Source organism: Colobus angolensis, unplaced genomic scaffold (genome assembly GCF_000951035.1).
Source record: "Colobus angolensis palliatus isolate OR3802 unplaced genomic scaffold, Cang.pa_1.0 Scaffold393, whole genome shotgun sequence".
Taxonomy (NCBI): Eukaryota; Metazoa; Chordata; class Mammalia; order Primates; family Cercopithecidae; genus Colobus; species Colobus angolensis.
The window spans coordinates 1,949,560-1,972,186 of NW_012117299.1; the positions used below are offsets into that span (position 1 = coordinate 1,949,560).

A 22,627-nucleotide genomic window follows, 5' to 3' on the forward strand; every position below is an offset into this window, starting at 1 on the left:
GTTGACCTGTACCCAAGATAGTTTAAAGACAGACAGATCTGAGATCTGCCCTGTAGCTGACCTGTATCCCCGAATTCCCCTGAGGAAAAAAATGGGCCTCCTGGAACAAATTTGGATCAGGCCAAGTTTTCATCTCCTTGGCCTTAGCTTAGACCCCATCTTGAAACTTATGCCATGGCATTCTCGTGTAATTATATCTCCAGGGTAGGCATTGTGAAATTTCTCATCTCTTATTAAAATATCATTTTTTATGCATCTAACATTATGATAGAATAAATAAAGAAAGAAGAAAAATGGTTACCATCCTGGTAGAATTTATATCCTAGCAAGAGGAATACACAAACCAAACAGGATACTACGATGTAATAAATGCTAAACTGAGGAAGAAATAAAGCTGAAATGGACTTTATTCCTTTCCAAAAATAGTTTTATTTTTCTTAGGAGAATTGGGAAGGCTTTGAACAGGGCCTTCTCTGCCATCCTGCAAAATTTTATGGCATTTCCATAAGTTTTTTATTAAAAAAAGAAAAAGCTTCATGTAGGGAATATTTTATATGCACCATCTGTGGAGGGTGAGAAAATTTTTCTAACCCCAAACCAGAATACATGATAAATATGAATATATTTTTGAAGAAGCAGGCAGCATATTTATAAACTAGGGCTCTCTCAGAACATTAAAGACATTTTAACTCTATATTTTACCTATAGTTTACTTCATTAATGGATGCCACTATTGCTTTAAGCTGAACACATTTGCTCCCTTCAAAAATATTGTTTATAAAATGATTATGAGGAAAAACCCCAGACCCTTATCACCAGTTGCTAAGACCTTATTAAGAAAGCACATAACAAAACATAAAAATTGGGTAAGGAGTTTCCACCCAGTTGGCCAGTCCCTTGGCCAGTCAAGATTTGGGTTGCTTGGATAATACAGGTCACAGGGGACAAGGAGTCTTCTGATTAGTGCCTCTTCCCAGACCAAATACCAGTCTGGATTCCGAGGCTTTTTTTTTTTAAAAATTCAAGGGGGTTTTTTTTTTGCTAGTATGTATCATCATTCAGGGGAACCACAAGGCCCCCTGTGGTCTCTTGCTTTCACTCAGATTCAAGGCACATTGGACTTGACCTTCCCAGAGCATCCCATAGTTGCCAGGGAAGGATTGTTTTGTCGGTGAAAACATGTCATTTCCTACCCCTCCTTTATGCACTCTCAATACACACACCTAATTAAATAAGCAACATATTCAGGCTTTTGAAGCTAATGCTGTTTGTGAAGGACTGAAAAAACTGAGTCAGCTCTAAAAGCATCATCCCAACAGGAAGGGTGCCACTAGAAAAGTCACAACTGTGACTACAGACCCACTATTATGTAATCTATTTCCCATCCTGTCCTTGGAAATGGGGAGCCCCTTCATCCTTTCCAGCCCATCTACCCCAAGGCAGCTAGATCACAACTGGGACTCCCTTCTAAAATGACTCACTTGTCCCTAGGACTCCCCTACTAGAAGTGGGGGTATATTGCCTCGAGGTTTAATTTTGTTATCTTGTTTACTAAAGTTGAATTTCAGTGTGACAATACAAGGGGGCATCTTCTAATGACTAAAAGCTTTTATCTACATCCAAGTGTAGACATTTTTTATTTTTGCAATATCCTTCTCTCTCTTTTTTCTAAGACAAGGTAATAATAAAAATTCTCTTGAAAAAATTCCCTATACTATTATTAATAGATGGAATTATAAAATAATCTTCAGATTACCATATTAAAATAACTAACTTCTTATCAAACTGGAGAGCTTTTTTGCCTAGACTGTCTATAAACAACTTAACTTGCTGTCTCTTACAGAGAGAACATCTTAAACAGCATCTTGGGCAGGTTTCACTTTCTAGAATGCTCATGTCTTGGGACACCTGTTACTCCATACCCTAAAGCTAACTGTAACTTATTTTTGACATTACTTTCAGATAATTAGTAAATATTCTTCTGTAGTTCTATCTTAATCCAGGTAATAAGCAACAAATACCTTTTAAAACTCTTTCTAGGTTTAAACGCACCACAAAAGATACCTTCTCTAGTTCCTTTGTCTATCTAATTGCTTTATTCGATTCAATAAATTTTTATATTTTGTCAATGTTAATCAAGATGTAAAGCATTTCCATATCCCTAGAACGTTCCATTGTGCCTTGTAGTCAATCCCTTCCCCTACTCCTAGTCTCTGGCAACCGCTGATCTGATTTCCATCCCTATAGTTTTGCCTTTTTCAGAATGTTCTATGAATAGAAGTATATTAACGTTTTTTGTCTGGTTTTTGTTCACTTAGCATAGTGCTTTCATAATATATCCATGCTGTTGCATGTATTAGTAGTTAGCTCCTTTTACTGGTTGAGTAGAATTTCATTATATGGCCATACAGCAACTTGCTCACTCACCAATTGAACATTAAGGTTGTTTCTAATTTGGGGCCAATATGCATAAAACTGCTATAAGCATTTGCTTACATAGGTCTTTGTGTGAACATATATTTTTATTTCTGTTGGATAAATATGTAGGAGTGAGATTCCTTTTTGTCATACATTAAGTGTATGTTTATAAGAAATGGCAAGCAGTTTTTCCTAAGAAATGGCAAGCAGTTTTTCCTAAGTGGCTACAACATTTTTTTAATAGCAAGGTATGAAGATTTCAGTTGCTGCAAATCCTTGCCAGAACTTGGTATTGTTGATTTTTGTAATTTTGTGTTTTTATTTTTAGCTGCTAATAGGAAAGAGTCAGATAAGTTTTGACTCCATATCTCTATTCATTAGGCATACTTGTTAGGCATATTTCTTTAAATGCATGATCCATTTTCTTAGAAACCACATCTTGTCTAAAAGGTATCACAGTTGGCAAATTAATTTGCTGAAACTCACACTAATTTCTTATCAGATGAGATAATATGTGGAAATTGGCTACATTTGTCTGGCACAGAGGGAACTTTCAAAAAAGTTTAGTCTTGTCTCCTTTTCTGACTGTATCTTGTATTCATGAGTCATCGTAAGCCAAACATAATCAAATTCTATAACTTAAATTGAACTGTCACATAATTTTTGCCATTTGGGGCTTCAAGAGTCAATTTAAGCCTGCTTTAAATGCTTTGAAAGACAGTGCTCTGGGGAAGAAAATGCTAGCTAAATCTGAGCATCTCATGTTATGCAGAAATTATAGGCCTTATCTTCATTCATAATGAAGGTGTTGGTAAAAGAAGGAATGAAGCAGAAAAAAATGATCACTGGATTGGAAACAAAACACCTCTATTTTAGCCCTTATTCTGCTTCTAACTGGACGGGTGACCTTGAAAGAAAAAATTTAACCTCCATGGGTCTTATTTTTCTCATTGAAAAAACATAGAGCATAATATAGTCGATTCTCATTATTTGCAATAGTAATGTTTTATAAAGTTGCTGGAAACACCAAATTAGCCAAACCATTGTTTCTACGGGGAAATACAGAGTTAGATTCCTGTGAGCCACTGATCACAACATTTTCATCAACGGATCAGTACATAACTTTGTTTTATGTGTGTTTCTGTTTAAAGATGCGTTACTTAATGTACATTGTTGATTCATTAACATTGAATTCACGGCCAACAGCCGTATAGCTCATGACTGAATGAAGCTTATCTAACTCACGTTTTTGCTCCGCAAGGCACATCACAGCCTTCTCGTGCTCAGAAACTCTAGACCGCCCTTCAGCACTACACTTAGGGGCTGCTTACAGTGAAGTCACTAACAGAGCACAAAAATGGGAAAGGTGTGGTGCTACGTCAGCTGTGAAAAGGACACTTGTTTACAGTCTGAGAGCTGAAACAAGAAGACAGAGCATCACCTTGTTCAGCCTTAGCCAGAAACAGGCACATTGGGTGACTCAGATTTTTCTCCATTCCTCACATGTCCACAAATAAGTCCTAAATGCTTTGTGTATGAATTTTGGGATTAAAAAAATGTTAATTAGTAGAAAAATTTGCAAATATGGAATCTGCAAAATAATGAAGTTTGGCTGTTATTTGCTTCTTCTGTTCCATAGGATAAATCATGCATGTTGATGTGAAAGGATGTGGTATGCTGTTATTGCTGTTTTAGCATGGGTGTTTTCCCCAGCCAGGGGCTAAGAAATCCAAAACATTCAGGAAAAAAAATGAATCAATCTCAATACTTAAATACTTCACTCACTGGGTTTCAAACACCATAAGCAAATTAGAGAAACTGGAGAGCCTAATGGAAATGCTTATTTACCTTTAAAAATGTGCATTAACTTACGAAGATAACATCTTGATAAGAGCCTTGAGTGGCAAAAATAATAACTCCATTGTTTCTTTATGGTGGGGAAGGGCTTGTTGGAACCTGGTTTTTAGTGCACATTTGCAGATGCCTGTAGGACTGTTTTTAAACTAAGTGGTCATCCATCACTTCTCTTGTTGGCCCAGAGATTAATTTTCACATCTTAAAGGTACTTTATAAATATTTGCTAGCACTAGTTTATTTGCAGGTCCCTTTCAGTACAGAGGGGTTTTCCACATAAAAATTGATTTTGCTTTTTAATTTAAAAAGCACTTTCACATAAATATCTCACTTTAATTTCTATGGTGTAAGTTTTATTTCTAAAATATAATGCAGATGTTGTTTTAATGGCAATGCTAGCTTTATGAAATAAAAGAGATTCTAAATACACTGATGTGTGGAGCTAGTGAGGTGAAATTACCAGGTGGCAGAAGTGTGTTCGTGAGAATCCAGTGCTTCAGGGAAGGATGACATTCCATTCCCAGCTGCCCTTCTCCCTGCCCCTTTTTAGGAAGGCACACCCTTCTCAGCCCGCATTTCTGTGATTCCTCCGCTGAGAAAGTGCATGTTGATTTCACTGGCAAGAATCCTCACACCTCCTTTCTGTTTTAATTTCCATTTTAAAATATATTTTTAATGACCTTGTTCCTGATCCTGATCTTTTAAAAAGCTGTGGTTTTGCTGGGACAAAGAACAAAAAACATCTTGATGCGCAGATGAATGAAATCCAACTCCCATCAACATGTATTAAACACCCACCACATATAAAACTCTGTACTTACCAGCTGCTTTCATTTCTATTGGAGGATATAATCCAATGTAAGGCATTTTTGATAGTTGAGGGGGAAAATTCTAGAACAAGCGGTAAGCATAAAAGTGGGAGCACGTTTTGTCTTTGAGGCCCACCCTGTGTTCTCCATCCTGGGTCTGGTGTCCCTAACACCTAAAGACTCATCTTGCCCCATTCCAAACTTGCCTTCTCCTTATAATGCTGTCAGCTCCAGCCTATCCCATCACCATGCTTGGTCAAAATTTCCCTAGTTAGTACCTCATTCCTGCTAGCCTACTCTTGAAAATTACCTGCCGGGGCCTATCACGGGGAGCGGGGAGTGGGAAGGGATGGCATTGGGAGTTATACCTGATGTAAATGATGAGTTGATGGGTGCTGACGAGTTGATGGGTGCAGCACACCAACATGGCACAAGTATACATATGTAACAAACCTGCACGTTATGCACATGTACCCTAGAACTTAAAGTATAATTTAAAAAAAAAAAAAAAAGGAAAGAAAGAAAATTACCTGCCATACTTATTCGCTTGAAACACTTGCTTTTTATCTAACGGTGCTTATGTAAAGCCCTAATTCAAGAGCATCAGGCCTATCTTCTCTCATGGGAAGATTTCAACCAGCAGGTAGCATTATAATGGAAGAATTTCTTAAATCATGAGATCCTTTCTATGTCTCTTAGAAGTCTTGTCAAATAAGCGGTCACCTCTTCTGTTTAAATGTCAGCTGGGTCCTGGAAAATGCACCAAGCAATGTCTTCACTGCAGAAATTCCTAAGTGAAATACAAATGTTTGCCTGACACTTGCGAGGCATGCTGGGGAAGGCTGTATATTTAAAGGCTGTGTGTTTAATCCAGAAAATGGTATCAGCAGCCACCAAAATTCCTTGAAGCAGTTATAATTACCAAGAGAGCAGCTTTAAGAACTCTTTGTTTGATGGATATCTTGGTGTATCTCAGTTTTGATTAGGATTTAAGGAAAACAACTATTGGCATGGAGCATGTGACAGGAGCCCCTGTGAAGACCACTGCCCAATCTTTTCATTTTCATACTGAGATGGAGTAACAGTCACTAACAGGTGGCAGTTCATGGCCCTCCCATCTTCTTGGGCACTTGAATGTTTCCAGGAGCCCTAACCTGTAAGGAGAGGGAGAACAGGTACTGCAAATACAGAAGAAAACTTTCAGCACAAGCTGCAGAGCTGCTATCCTGGGGGAACTACCCTACGAGGAGGAAGGAACAAGCCAGGAACTTGTGCTGCCACTTGACTGCCTTTCCTCCTCCTCCTCAAGCCTGAAGGCCCAACGTAGAGGAGTGAGGTCTATCCATGTGAGAGTCTGGGACTCTCTAGAATGATCAAGAGCAAGAGAATTAATAAAAATTGCTTGAATTGTTTTATGTATTTGAGAGGAGCAAGAGTAAGACCCCAAATCCCAGTCTGGGTCCATATGTCTCTATATGTCACATTACTCTGCAACTGGATACCTGTGAGTTGGGCATCATGTGCTTTGTCATATTTTCCAGTGTGTTCCCTTTGGAAGGAACCGTAGCTACTTCCCCAGGTGTCCAATGGGGTGTTCCATTTTTCACTGAAACAAAAATCAATGTATTTCAAAGTCAAATTGATGCTTCTGATTTTACCACTTAGCATTGTGATGGAGTAAGAGACCTAATTTCTGCTTCAAATCAAAAGTCAGTCATTCATTCAACAAATTCTTATCAATTGCTCATTGTAGTTCAAGACCTTTCGGAGAACACATATGGATAAAAGTGACCTTTCTTTTTTGACAATATAACATAGACCTGAACAGGCCACCTGGGCATGTGACTATAGTAGATTTTAGGCTGCAGCAAGATGTTAGAGGAAAGAGTAAGGTTAGACTAGACCTGTACCCATGAGAGTAGCCTCATAGGAATATTCTATTGAAAGAAATGCTGTAACTCCTATATAACATGAAATTTGTAAATGAAGACCATTTAATAATGACTTCCTTTGTAGAATACGTGTAGCTTGTGATTAAGACTAATTTTACATGAGCAGAAAAAAAGTATAAAATGCATTTTCCTCTAACCTTAAAAAAAAAAAAAAAAAACTTTACTCTGCTAAGATTATTGGGGATTTCCTCTGGCTCTTGGCAAATTATCTACAAAAAAATGAGTTAACACTCTTAGATGTGGACTCTTCCTACTCCACCCTGACTCTATGCCAGCAAAATTCATTCTTCCTTTTCAAAAAAGCATGATTCTTTTTTCTTGATGACATAGGTCGGCTTTTCCATCTGTTTAGAGCTATGCCTCGAGATTTCAAGATAGTGTAGGGTTTTTTCCCCCTTTCTTTTCAAATGCACACTTTTGGAACAAGATGCTGTTCTGTATATAACATTTATTATTTGTGATTGATGGAGAATTTTTTTCAAGTTTATAATAAAATCCAGAGTCAAGGATCTGCTGCTGGCCACATTTATTGGGCGAGCCCATCCCTTTAGTACTTGGCTCTTGCTCTCTTTGCGTGAGGCAGCAGGGGATGCCTGATATGGGGCCGGATTGGTAGGCAGGAGTCCAGGGTTCTAATTCTGGCAATGCCACTGGCTAGCTCTAGAGCCCTACATAAGTCTTCTAACTACACTTGGCCTCAGCTATCTCAGCTTTAAAATGAAGAGCTTGGTCTATAATCTCTAAACTCTCCTCTATCTCTGAAATTCAGGATGCTGTACTCCATATGTAAGATTACTTTGGGAATTGCTTTGTGGCTCACTGCAGGCTGTATGTGTGGAAGTCTTGGCTCTGATTCAAGTCTGTGACTTTCTTGCTTCGTGGTTTGCATCACTTAGACCATGTCTATGCCTCCCCGCCCTTTGTATCAAACACTGGATCTGCGTAAGATGAGGCAACACTGACCTTATTGGTGAACAGATTACTCCTTCTACAGGTTTGAAAAAGCTCAGCAAATCCCAAAGGGCCCATGCCTGCAGGAGAAACTGACATTCAAAGAATAATCTGTACCTTTTTTTTTAAGACAACAAATTATGAGTTGAACAATGAGAACATGTGGACACAGGGAGGGAAACATCACACTCTGGGGCCTGTCGGTGGGTTGGGGGTTAGGGGAGGGGTAGCATTAGGAGAAATACTTAATGCAGATGACAGGTTGATGGGTGCAGCAAACCACCATGACACATGTATATCTGTGTAACAAACCTGCACGTTCTGCACACATATACCAGAACTTAAAGTACAATAAATAAAAAGAAATGAAAAAAAGTATATTAAAGAATCAACAATATAAAATGTTGCTGTAAATAGCTATCACTTAAGGGAGCCCCAAATAATCTTCAAGTTACTTTTCAGTTTAAAAGATACAGACCTTCTAATTTCAACTTGACCACACACTATGGACTAAATGATTACCTTTAATTTTGTGAGATGGTTTTTAAGATCTGAGTTTTCACTTTCCTATTTGATTACAGCAAAATCACAAAATTAAACTAGGTAACATAATTATAGGTAGCAAAATACTATATATTTCTTGTATAGCTGTATACATTTCTTATTATGCAAGAGAATAATAAAGTGAAAAAAGTGTACAAATTGGATTTTTCCTGTTCTCTTTCCAAGCATTTTAAAAGAGATTTTTAATCCGTGAAATTCCTTCCTTGGCATTTTATTCCCCTTAGGGAAAAAACTATATATATCTCTCTCTTTAAAATTTCCGAAATGGATCATTCAGGATTTGTTTTTCTTAACAGGATTTTGGGATTCAAAGCTGTATATTATAGTAATAGAATAAAAGGCTGAAAGTAACTTCAATCATATACAGAATATGAGGCAGGTATGGCCAGATTGTTCTATTAGAACTCCCCAGGCTCATCCATGGCAGTCCTTGCCTGTGTCCTTTAATATCACATAGCCCCATTTTGATGTCAGTTTCAACCATCTGATGGTTGGCCCCCTCCTAATCTCAGTCATTTCAGTGAATTTAAAAAGGCAATGTGGCTACTGACCTAAATAACTGCAGTTTTTCACATAGGAATGCTTTTTTTTTTTTTCATTTTTTTCTTTTTCTGTGTCCCTTGTGAGCAGGAATGAATGTATATTTTTATGAAGACAAGGCTGGACTGAAAACTATTGACTATTTGCAGATTAAAATTGTGTCTTTTATAAAATGTTCATTGGGACATTTCTATTCCTAGACTAATAGAGTAAAACTTAAAGGTCAAGCTAGTTGTAATTATTCTACCTTATTGAACTGTTTTTGAATTGATTGAAATCAGAACATTACAAAGAGACATGGGTAAACCACCATAAAATTGGAATATTTTTTATTGCATATTCACAAGTTAAATTGTTCTTTGTTAATATTGGTGCTCCAAAAGGTTGAGTGGACCGACATATCTGAAACATCATCAATCTCAAATAATATTTCTTTTTTTTTTTTTTTTTTTTTTTTTGAGATAGAGTCTCGCTCTGTTACCCAGGCTAGAGTGCAGTGGCATGACCTCAGCTCACTGCAACCTCCTCCTCCCAGGTTCAAGTGATTCTCCTGACTCAGCCTCACGAGTAGCTGGGATAACAGGTGCCCACCACCCCACACCCGGCTCATTTTTGTATTTTTGACAGAGACAAGATTTCACCATGTTGGCCTGGCTGGTCATGAACTCCCGACCTCAAGTGATCCACCTGCTTCGGCCTCCCAAAGTATTAGGATTACGGATGTGAGCCACTGCACCTGGCCCTCAAATAATATTTGATTTAACAAAATTTTAATGTAGCAAAACTTGAGCTGTCACTTGGAATTGATAGGACTCCAACAAGATTTACCTTTATTAGTCAGAATTCAGAGACCAAAACCCCAGAGGGTATACAGTTCAAGCCTTTACTTTCACAGATGAGAAAATTGAGATTTAGGAACATTAAGTCAGTTAACCATGATTACACTGCTAATCAAAAACAGACCTGGGTCTGCTAAAGTAAGGCTCCCATATCTGAGTAATCTTCAGTTTGAAAAAAAAAAAAAAAAAGCCTTACAAATTCTGCACTTTAAAATTTATTGCACATATAACATGGTGAAGTTCTTTTGTGTAGGACTCTGTGCTCATCACAGGGGTGTGGTACAGAGATGTAGCATGTAGTCTCCTAGGGACATAATCATGAATACAAAGCCATCAATCCTGGCATCTCAAATAATACTTTACGTCTAGAAGAAGAAGAAGGACATTCTCACATTAATTTTTTGTGTGTGTGATGGATCAGGGGAGGTATTTTGAATCTTTACATGTTTTAAATTCCCATAACTTAATATTTGCTGTAATTCATATATTTAATGAAGTAAGAAACTATATTTTACAAACCACCTTAACTTCTCATTTGCAATACACCCTTGTGACAATGGAGAATCTGCTTACATCTTGTTGCTGTTTAATTATTTTACTTTGAAGCAGGGGTCAGCAAATTTTTTCTGTAAAAGACTGGATAGTAAATACACTAGACTTTGTGGGCCATATGGTATGTTTCATACTCAACTCTGCTATTTTTACAAAAACAGGTGGTGGACTGGATTTGGCCCATGGGCCATAGTTTGCCTTTTAGAGCATGAAATTCAGAGATAGCATTGCCTCACTTCCTTCACTTCACCAGAGAAAAGTTGGCAAAAGCTAAAGTGACGGATGAAGGTCTTACCCTGTTAGCTAGATGATCAAATTAGAGAAACTGGGTTTATTGATAACAGATCTCTTGCCTGTATTCATAGTCCACATATGAAGTCATGGTTCTCTATTTTCAACATAACAGCTGTGCACTATGGAAACAATTAGTGTTATGAATCCAATGTGACCACTTCAGGTTGGAGAACAGAGGCATTCTCAGGCTTATGAAGTCGATCGTGCTTTCATTTAGGTCTCCTAGGATCAAAGTAGGGGGAAACCTAAGCTAGTCACAGAACTGGACCTGATTCATGGACTGTTTGGGGCTCATCTTTGCCCTTGGTTGAAGTCCTCCCTTAAAGCATTCATACTTTTCACATCTTTCTACAATAAAGGAAAGATCATTATTGGATCAAATGTCCAAATAATGGACATTTTATCATTTGTAAAAATCATCTAAAACATGAATTGAGCAGGCTGAAGACAAGGATTTTGTTTTATCCCCAGCTGTGGCATTTTGGCAAATCACGTCACAATCTAGCCTCTGCTGACCTCATCTGTTACAATCCCCAAGGCCACCACCACCACACCACCACACACTAACACACTAACACACACACATCTGTTATGATCCCCAAGGCCACCGTTAACACACCATGATTCCATTCTTCAGAGCACCCAGATACACATACACCCTGGTACACAGAAGTTTCTCAATAAACTTTTTTTTAATTAATGATGTATAAACTCAGTCCTTTCCTTACTGAAACCCCTTCTGATGGTTCATTGAATTCTTCCTCTGTTATTTGTTTTGTTTTGTTTTATTCGGAGTAAAGGCGTTCCATGTTTTCACATCACTGCTGTAACGAATTTAATAGGATGTACTTTGGTTTAGCAATAATTGGCCATTCTGGAGGGCATCTATTAAAACTACAGAGTTGATTTTCTTTTATAAACACTGATATTTAAATAAACTGGAATGTTTAATGGTTTGAATGGCCCAAAATTTTGTCACAACATCCATAAGGTTTCTAAATTTTCTTAGTCCCTGAGGCAGATGGGACTTGAGAAAGATGGCATTTGAGATGAGTTAGGGTCATGGCCCCTTATGTGGATTTACCTTAGATTCATGATTCTGCTAGTTCAGATGTCCAAGGTTTGAACTCTTACTGAAAAGAGTTGGCTTATGTGTGGAAGGAGAGTTGGGTATGGAAAGGGAGCAGCAAAGGTTCAATAAGAAGGCTCAACTCCAAAGTTATCGCTGATCACTTCACTTATACTATTAGAACTTAAATAATGCAGTTTGGTTTTCCTTATTAATACAAAAATTTATCATGAGATAAGAAACTTCTTCATTCTTTATGAGTCTTTACACTTTAATAGGAACTAGCTCTTCAGATCTTTTCCAGTGTGACAGCTAACCAATCAAAGCTTTAAAGAAGAGAGGCTGGTACAACTAGTGAGGGCAGAAGCCAGAATTTGGGGGAAATATGCAGAAATTAGAAACAGGAGGATGCCAAAATTTTTGTCTATAGAATTTTCCCCCCCAGGACCAACTTTGGATGTTTGCTGAGATGCTATTGGTTAATCGAGATTTCTGGGCTGTTGGGTGCCTCTTGTGTGCCAGGACCCATGCATTAGAAATACTAAAGTGAAGAAAAATGGACAATTGTGACTTCAGGTAGCTTATATTCTAGTGAGGCAAAAAGAGGTTAAACACGTAAGAGTGAAGTGGCCACACTGTCTGGTGTACACTGGAGTTCGTTGTTACGTGCCAGGAAAATTTAGGACATGGGACACATACAGGTTTAGAAGCGGAGGTTTAATAAGCAGAAGAGAAAGAGCAACAGCGCTCTCCATAGAGACAGGGGTCTCTGAGCAGAAAGGACCTGCTGGCGGGGATGCCCCGGAATACATAGTCCAATTTGAGGAAGTGGCGTCTGATTTACACAGGACTCACATATTAGTTTGATCAGGTATGACATTTACATAGCGTCTGAGGAAGGCTGGTCCCCCAACCCTAATCTTATTATGCAAATGGCTTGCCAGTTGATCGGCGCCATCTTGTCTGCTCTTTACTGTACAAGTGGCTGACAAAGAAAGAGAAGATGGAGCTGCCATCTTGAACATGTCTAGTCCATAGTACCTGCCGGCATTCACCCATGCAAGCTCCCACCTTGCAGGCTGTTTTTTGCTAGAAAACGACTTGGAGCTGCTTTTATCAAAAGGAAAAGTCTTACTGAGGACTCCCATACCCTTATTATGTGCCTGAGTGATTTCTTCTTAATTCCTGTATTAATAGTATACTCGATAAATAATGCAAACTAAGATGAATGTTTTTTGTGAAGGAAGGCTAAAAACAGAGAAACCAACTGGAGCCTGGGATGTCAGAGGAGGCTTTTATAAGAAAGGAACTCTTGAATCAAGTCTGAAGGATGAGTGAGTGTTAACTAACTGAGGACTTTCAGGGCTGGTTAGTGAATGACTTCATGGGAGTGAAATCAAAGCCTCCCTGGGAGAGGGACCAGCTCTGAACAGACACCCTACTATGGATGGAGCAGGTAGCTGGGTGGAAGTAACAGCTGGCCAGTGTGACTGGAGCACGGCAACTAAGCGGAGAGGGCTTAGAATGAACCTGGAGAGAAGAAGAAACAGGGGCTAACTCATACATTGGAGGGTCAGCTACATCGAAATTATTAGTCACCATCTGGGAACAATGGAAACTGTTGAAATGTCCTAAACATGAGCTATATGATCTGAATTATATTTTAAAAAGACGTCTCTGGTTACCAGTGTAGAGTCTATCATAGTGGCTGAAGTAAGAGATAGTGGTGGCTTGGACTACTAATGCTTACTAGTGGTAATTTAGTGGTGATAAGTAAAAAAGGAATAAATGTGTAAGATATAAAGAAGGTGAAAATATACAGATTTGACGACCAGATATTTGAGGAGAAAAGAAGAAAGCATCAAAGATGACTCCTGGGTTTCTAGCCTACACATATAGTGAGCACTGAAAAATGTAGTGGTTGAGAATGTGAATCATAACTTTGCCTTTGTTCAAATCCCAACCCTGCCACTTAGTAATAGTGTGATCTTGGGCCAATTGCTTAACCACTGTATGCCTCCATTTCTCATCTTGGAAATGTAGGTGGAGATGGTGCTAGTAGCCACATCATAGTTATAAAAAAGATTAAATAGGTTAACATATATATATACAGTACCTGACCCAGAATCGGTATTACCAGTGGTTAGTTTTCAGCATCGCTGAAACTATGAGTGATGAAAACATGAGTGATGGTTATTTCCTGTACTAGAAAAGAGTCAGATGTAGGGCTAAAAATTATGGCTTCAGTGTTAGATTTATTGAGTCTGAGGTGCCTTTCAGACTTATTAGTGAATAGTGCTGTGTAGCCTGTTTCATATAAGAGTCTAGAACTCAGGGATTAGTTCTGCACTAGGGCTACAAATTTAGGAGCTATCAGTGTATAAGTGATAATTCAAGTCATGAAATCAATGCAATCACCAAAAAATGTTTCAGAATGAGCCCCAAGGTCCTCCACTATATAATGACCAGGTAGATGAGTTTGAGCTTACAGAGAGACAGAAATGACCAGTCAGAGAAGTGGGAGAATATTTGAAGAAGGAGGGTATAGTCAACAGTGTCAAATGCTAATCTTTAAGTAAAAATGAGGAGTATCTAGTGAATCTAGTGAAGTCACTGCTGACCTTACAGAGAGTGTTTTGTTTGTGTAATTGACACAGAAGCTATTTAGTAGCTTAATTTCGTGGACTGAAGGGAGCTATTTCGTGGACTGAAGGGAGAAGGAAATAGAAGGAGAGAAGAAGGAGCAAGAGCTGAAAGAGCATGTAAGGTCAGATGAGGACAATGTTTTGTTACTGTTGTTTTATAAGATAAGCGAGATTTGAGTGTTTTAACTGTCAAAGATAAGGACCAAGTTGAAAGAAACTCATTGAATAGTGCAATTTTCCTAAAGAAAAAAGGAGAATTACTAAGATGTAGAGTATAGACAGAGTAATTAGATAAAGGGACAGCCAATTCCTGTTATGCAGAACAAGAAAGGAGAGGGATGGGTGTTGATGTAGACAGGTTTATAGGTTCAAAAGTGGGAATTTGAGGGAGTTTCTATTCAATGAGTTCAATTTTCTGTTGAAGAGAGAATCTGCCAAGTGAGGAGACAGAAGTCAGAAGAAAGGGCTAAAATTTGACAAGTTATGGGAGAAGATGAGAATGACTTGGCAAGAGGAATGAGGACCCACTTGAGATTAGTGACCATGAATTTATACTTATACCATCTTCTCTACTATGTGATGTTTTCTAGAAGAGTTTGCCACTTGGAGGCAGGTGCCATGAAAGGAGATTATTGGGCTCATCCACAGTTGAGATATCTCTAGAAGGATGTGACAGGAAAAAAGTAAGCTACGTATTTGGAGGTTTGGCAAGAAGATCATTGCAGTGATGGGCCATGGAATCTAATCATGTACCATGGAAGAGGCTGCTAGTTTGGGAGGAAGTAAAAAACATCCATGAAGGCTATTTTTCAATGATGTCTAAGAGTGTGGAGAAAGTAGTTTAACAAGCAGGAAGAGGCTGTAGTTAAAGACTGGGATCCTTTGGAAGTGGAACAGATTTATTGAAGGTAATTTTATGGCTGACTTACATAGAAATGTCTTAATAGAAAGTTCAATTTTTGTAACACATGGAATCTTGCACAAGAGTGTGACTTTTTGCATCATAGTAGCAGTAATAATATCTGTATCTGGGTTCATAACTTGATGTAGCTCTAATTATGAATTAGGATAAGTTTTCTCCTCCTTTGCCCATATTATGTTCTCACTGGTATCCCATCAACTGTTGTATCTGACCATCCCTCTTATTCTTTCGAAATGGGGGATCATTACATTTCTTGATCTTTTGAATAGTGTTTATTGCTGTCAACCTCACTCCATCCTGCAGTGATCCTTCACTTCCTAAGTATGTGTGATTTCTACCTGAGCCCTGGGAGAGAGCATTTCTTGATAATTTTCTGTTTGTTATTAACACAGGTAGCTTGTGTCTCTAAAATTGACACTGTAATTTAAAATTGGAAATTCAAGCGTGATGGTGAGCAGCTGGGGTGAGGTATGTTTGGGGATAGTATTTCAGTGCCTGAAATCAGGCCCCAGCCACTTCTTTCTTTAGCCTGGTTGGTACTAGGGCTGCCTTTGTTGTGCCTTACTATTTATAAAGTCTGCCTTTGAGTGGTCTGATGTAAAGACACTATATTTGTTTTCTATTGCAGCCATAAGAAATTACCACCAAACTAGCAGTTTAAAACAGCACAAATGTATTATCTTACAGCTCTGTAGGTCAAAAGTCTGGGTGGGCTTTGCTAGTTTCTCTGCTCCAAGTCTTACAAGACTGAAATAAAAGTGTCAGCTAGCATGGACTCTCATCTGGAGGCTGGGGTGTTGTGAGGGCCAGAGGGTGAGAATCCAGTTCCAGGCTCATTCAGGTTCTTTGCGGAAGTAAGTTTCACCTGGTTGTTAAATGAGGACCTGTTTCCTTGCTGACTGTTGGCTGGAAGTCACTTTCAGCTTCTAGAGGCCACCAATATTTCTTGCATGTGGTTCCCTTCATTCATCTTCAAAGTCCGCAATTATGGGTTGAGTCTTTTGCATGCTTTGAATTTCTCTGACATCCCTTCTGCCTCATATCTCCTGCTTGCAGCCATAGGAAGTTCTCTGCTTTTAACGAGACATGATTAGATTGAGCCTATGCAGAATCTTCCTCTTTAATGTATTTTATTCTTCTGTCTGTAATATGTCTTTTTGCCATGGTCATCTTCCAGTTTTTGTTTTTCCACCAATTTAAAGATGATGTGGATATGTGATTTGGTGTTTATTTATTTTAAAAAATTCTTCAATTATTTCTCTCTTCAAACATTTCTTCTGTTCAATTCTCTCTTTGTCTTCCGAGTTTCCAGTTACATGCATGTTGCACTCGTTCATACTACCCCTCTTGAATGCCCTACTTTAAAAAAATCTTCATTCCTTGTTCTTTTCTCTATTATTTTTTCATTTCTGATATTTCACTTTGATTCTTTCTTATTCTTTTTTATTCTTCTGAAATTATCATCTGAGTATACATACTATCTTTTCCATAAGAGCCTTAAGCATGTTTATCATAATTATTTTAAATTCCCCATGTAATAGTTCCAACATCTGTGTCAAATCAAACTCTGGTTATGTTGATTGATTTGTCTCTTGACAGGGTGTTAACCTTTTTTTCTTTTGGTTCTTTGCAAATATAATTCCTTTTAGAAAAACTGACATTTATATAGTCATATATAGACATTATGTAGGACAGTAGACACTGAGGGAAATGGATTTAAGGCTGAAAATTTGCATGCATTTTCTTTTGTTAGGCCTTTACTGTGGTAGATTGAGACAACTGGGTCATTAGTTGAGCTGAGTTTGCATTATGTTGTTGCCATGGCTACCCCAGTGCACCACAGGCCTCAAATTTCTGTAGCATTGTCTTATAAAGTCAAGACTGATTTACCAGAGAGTATTTTTTTTAAATGTCTGTTCTACCCTACCCTCAGCTTTGGATCTTCCCTTTGAGCCTACACCGCAAAGAAGGTTTTTCTCCAACTTTTAAATGCTCACCTGGGCAGTAGACTACTGTTACTTGTTATGCAATGATTATTAGCCGATTGATAGGGGACATTGAGGAGTCTTTTTGTTGTTTTGATTCAGCCTTATTCTTAAGGAGGCCCCATGTTCTGGGTCTTAGGATTGGGGTCTTTTCCTCTCTGTGGAAGGTTTCTAATAGTCTGGCCTAGAAGATATTCCCATCCCTCCCTTAGGAACACAGCATGTTTTCCTGTTCCCTGATTCTGGCTGCAGTGGATCTTCACCTATGCCCTGGAGCAACAAGATGGTTGTTCTTCCCCTGTGGGGTTAGGCTTATGGTCCATAGGAAAGATAAAAGGATCTGGGTGGTTTTGAGAATGTCCATGGAGGGCATTCTCAGAACTCTCTTGCTGTTTCCGATCTTTTCTGTAAGTAACCATGAGGTTTGTGAAGAGCCCACAAGTAGGTAAAAACTCCCTTTGTGTTCTTGATTCTCAGGGATTCTGTATTTGAATGGTAGTCTACATTTCCAGGCTTTTAGGAATTCACTAAAAATTTTAACCAAATTTATCTTACTAGCTTTTATAGCATCCAGTGGCATCTCTCTTTGGATATGCTTATGTTTGATTTCCATTTTCTCTGCAACTTTAGCTCTTCGATGAGTTTTAGAAACATTACAAATTTGAAGGCTATTTGGAGGTTGTTTGTTTTCTTTTTTGCTTGTTGCAAAGGTGGGAGTAATGTTTACATCCTGAATGGATACCAGAAGTTCAATGTTTTACAAAAGTTTTAGGACACCTTCATAATATATTCCTGTTTTAAAACTACAGGTATGCCTTACTCCTTTTATTAGTTTTCCCAGTGTATACATTACTGGATATTTATCATGTGGTAAAATTGTACTGGATAAAATACTGTTGCTTATCCTTCTGGTTAAGTATATCCTCAAAGTACATTCACTCTAATGAATTAAGGCAGCAAAGGAAATACTTGTTCCAACTGTTGCTTTGTCTCTCCTGACTCACTTTATCTCTTCTTTGTTCTCCTTCTCATTTCTTGGTCAACTTATTACTTTTAGCACCAGCCACATATTTCTCAATTTGGACAATTTTTTTAAATAATAAATGTATTTCTTAGTTTCACCAGCAGGTAAGGATTTACAATCAAACTCATTGTCTTATATTCAGAATATAGTCCATTAGGATTTAACAACAGATTAACTAAAGCAACTCTGAGCTTGTTTTAGTTAATCTGTCGACAACATTTGATAGTGTCCACTTTCTATTTCATGAGATACACATGTTTTTCCTTACGGATTCCAAAACTCCATTGTCTTTTCTTTTACTTCATGAGCTATTTCTCAGTGTCGCTGATTTTGTCATTTTCCTCCAGCTCTAAATATCAAGAATCTCCAAGGATTGAAACCAGATGCTTTGTCTTTACCATATATCAATCCATGAATTAACTGACTTAGAGTATTTTAATGATAGAGTCCACAAATAGTAATAAGCAGGTACACTAAGCACCTCACAATTTCCCTGCATCAGGAGCTGAGCTGTGAACAGGGGAGCCAGGGTCAAATTTAAGGTTTGATTCTCCCTTAGCAAGTAGTTTAACATCTCTGGGTTCAAGTTTCCTCTTTTGTCTGGTTTTCCTCCTTTCTCACTGGCTGCTATTAAGTCTCCTTTGCTGATTCATTCTCATTTTACCAGTCTCTTAAATTGGAGTGTCCCAGGACTGAGTTCCTGGATCTCTTCTATCTGCTCTCCCTCCCTTGGTGATCTCATCTAGTCTTATGACTTTAAATGCGGTCTAAATACTAACAAGTTCCAAATTTATATCTCTAGCCCTGACCACTCCCTTCAACTTCAGATCCATTTATCTAACTCCCTACTTAATATCTCTATTTGGCTTTCTAATAGACATGCAGGTTTCGCCTGTTCAAAACCTAGCTTCTAAATGCCTCTACCCCATATTTTCCTGTCCTGTAGTCTTTCCCAACTCAACTAAAGACAACTCTATCTTTCCATTACTCCAGTCAATAAAACTGGAGACATCTGTAGCTCCTCATAAATTTCTCTTTTGATTCATCGACAAGATTTTTAGCTCTGCTTTCAAGTTTTATCAAGAAAATTTTTCTCTATTTTTCTTATGCAAAAGATCGTCCACCTTGATTGAAACTACCACCATCTCTTACTTGGATTATTGGTATAGTTTCCAAAATAGTCTCCCTGTTTCTGGCTCTTAGAATATTCTCAACACAGCACCTAAAGTAATTCTGTAAAAATATAAATCAGATTTTAATCATTTCTCTGCTCAAAAACCTCTAATAACTTACCATCACAGAATAAAAGCCAAATTCCCTCAGTGTCCTCTAAGACCCTATCCATCTGGCCCGGCTACCTCTAGCTTCACCTCTTCCAGTTTTCTCCTCACTCATCTTCCTATAGCCACAGTAACCAGGCATGTTCCTTTCTCTGGGTCTTTGCACTTGATATTCCTTCTGACTAGAATGTTCTTCCTCCAAATGTCTGAATGGTGCGTTATTATCATTATCTGTTTCACTTCCTTCAGGGCTTTATTCTAAAGTGAAGCCTCCTCCCCTCTCTATCAAAAATTGTGCCCCTTCCCACCCTGACTCCTCCTGGTTCCTTGCTTTACTTTCCCCCTCAGCATTTATCACCACCTGTACTCGTTAGGTTAGGCTTGATTGTGTCTCAACAACAAACCCCCAAATCTCAAAGGCTTAAAAACATAGAAACATATTTTTTTGCTCAATCACATGTTTACCAGGGCCTCTGTTTATAGTCTCTCAAGACCCAGGCTCCATCTGGTCAGTTGTTTCCTTACAGGACAGGAAGAACAGAGTTGGAGGGTCTGGCACCAACAACTTAATGAATTGACCTGGAAGTGGCTTATGTCCCTTTTGTGCACAATCTGCTGGTGAAAATTAGTTACATGATTGTGACTAACTTCAAGAGATGGGGACATATAATTTTCATGCAGTCAGAATAATAGGGGAATCAGGTATCAAGAAACAGAGGCGGTATCTGCCCCATCATTCGACATGCCATATATATATTGTGTGTGTGTATGTGTGTGTGTGTGTTGTTTTTCTGTTTTTTTGAGACAGAGTCTGAGTCTTGCTCTTGCCTAGTCTAGAATGCAGTGGCGCGATCTCAGCTTACTGCAAACTCCACCTCCCAGGTTCAAGCAATTCTCCCTGCCTCAGCCTCCCGAGTAGCTGGGATTACAGGTGTCTGCCACCGTGCCTGGCTAATTTTTGTATTTTTATAGAGACCGGGTTTCACCATGTTGGGCAGGCTGGTCTCGAACTCCTGACCTCAGGTGATCTGCCCACCTCGACCTCCAAAAATGCTGGGATTACAGGCGTGAGCCCCCGCGCCTGGCCTGACATACCATATGTTTTACTTATTATTTCTTTATTTATCTCTTCTCACTAGAAGGTAAACTCAATGAAAATATGGGTTTTTGTTTGTTTTTATTCACTGTTTGTTTTGTTCCAGCTTATGGCAGAGAGCTTTGCATATTCTAGGTACTCAATAAATATTTGTTAAATAAATGAGTGATTGGATTTTTATAATGATTTTAAGAAAAAGAAATACCAGCCTTCCTTGCAGATTTGTAGATAGATGCAAAAGATTCCATGTGTAAAGTATTGTTAATACTATTACTTCTTGTTGTATGGTAGAATTCTAATTAGAAGACATCTGTGAAATGGGAGATATAAAAATATTATCCAAACAATAGAGGATACAGGCAGAGAATAATCTAATTTAAAATCTTATGAAGAAGAGAAACACATAAGTAAAACATCTAATATGGCTGCCACTATATTTAATAGTTGCTACATGCATGGAAATCATCCAATATCATTTACAGGGCAAAAAAAATAGTCCCAGTGAACATGTTGTAAAGGGAAACTGAATCAGCACAGACATTTGTGACAGTAAAATTCATCTTCACTTGTTAAAAAGTCCACCCAGCCCTGTGCCTTGCCCTGCTCTGATGATGCTATTGAGACACCCGTCTGACATACATGGAGTATCGTACTTGGATCTCTATCAGGGACAGGACCGCAGTCTTTTCTTGGATCCAGTCTGTTCTTTTACTGAGCAGACAGCAAGCCCCTCATGCTAGAAATATGCAGCTGGGATTCTCAACATCAAAACTTCCACTTCTGCCTGATGACACACGTGCTGACTGCTCTGTGTGGTTATGGAATGCCTTTGCTGATTTTATGAGAAGAGACATGTCTTACTTTCCCTGCCCAATCCCTTGCCAGTTGAGCTTTATGATTCTGTATAAAGAAAAAAAGGTCAAAATTTAAAATATTAAAGGGATGACAAACACGTTTACTTTTGCCCTGGGCTTGGTGGTAACGTGCTGTTTCTTGATAATAATGACAGCTGCTAATAGGCATTTTCCATGTGTGCTTTTATGTCTTGCGGATTTATGTGACAGTTTATCTGGTGCTTTAGTTGGGGCCCAGAATGTAGAGGAAAAGCGTTCACCACCCCATTAGTAATAATGCAGATGAACTAATCCATTGCCACTCAAACAAGATTTTCATGCTAATTATCTATCAAGATCATCCGTGTGTGATGTAAAGGTCTGTGGAACTGTTTGGATCTAGGCTGGTCTCATTCCACATGTTTTTGAAGGGCATGGCTGAGACTTATATTGTAAAGTACCTGTCATTCTTAACATAGTCAGTTTATTGCTACTTTATTTAAATAAATTGTAACAACGAAGGATAGAGGAAATGGATAAGGAATGAGGAGAGGCTGCCAGAGAATGGCTATTTTAAAAATAAATGTATGAAGGAAGGGCATGTAAGTGACAATAAGCCTTAAATTGATATTTCGTGACTGATCGTGAGCCAGTGAAATTCTATCCAAAGGGTAATTCCAAGATTTCATGACTCCCAGCCTTCTTTGTCCTTTTTATAATTTTACCAGAAGAAACAATTGGAGTTGTTGTCTTTTTGGTCTGAAGTTAATGCTTCCTGTTTGTATTGCTGATTCCAAGTTTTGGGTTATTACGCCACATTAGAAAAATAGCAATAAGTCTTTCATATGACCACTGAATTATTTCTAAATAATTAAAAGATATATAAATTAATAATAATTAAAAGGTAGCTGTCTCATGTATATTTCTAAATGCTGTGTTTGAGAGGAGTTGTTCTGATGAGCACCAGAAATATAGTGCTAGAGGTCACTGTATCTGGACC

At 38.3% G+C, this 22,627-nt stretch overlaps 1 protein-coding gene and 1 long non-coding RNA gene across 2 annotated transcripts in view; one reads left to right on the forward strand and one right to left on the reverse strand.

The window, feature by feature from the left end:
* LOC105521031 (target of Nesh-SH3) overlaps positions 1-22,627 on the forward strand; it is a 117,180-nt gene that overhangs the window by 17,011 nt on the left and 77,542 nt on the right. The window lies entirely within an intron of this gene.
* On the reverse strand, positions 10,131-21,694 carry LOC105521027. Its single transcript, XR_001003206.1, has 3 exons — positions 21,656-21,694; positions 21,004-21,104; positions 10,131-10,292 (listed from the first exon to the last, which is right to left on the reverse strand). It is a non-coding gene; the product is annotated as an uncharacterized LOC105521027 (long non-coding RNA).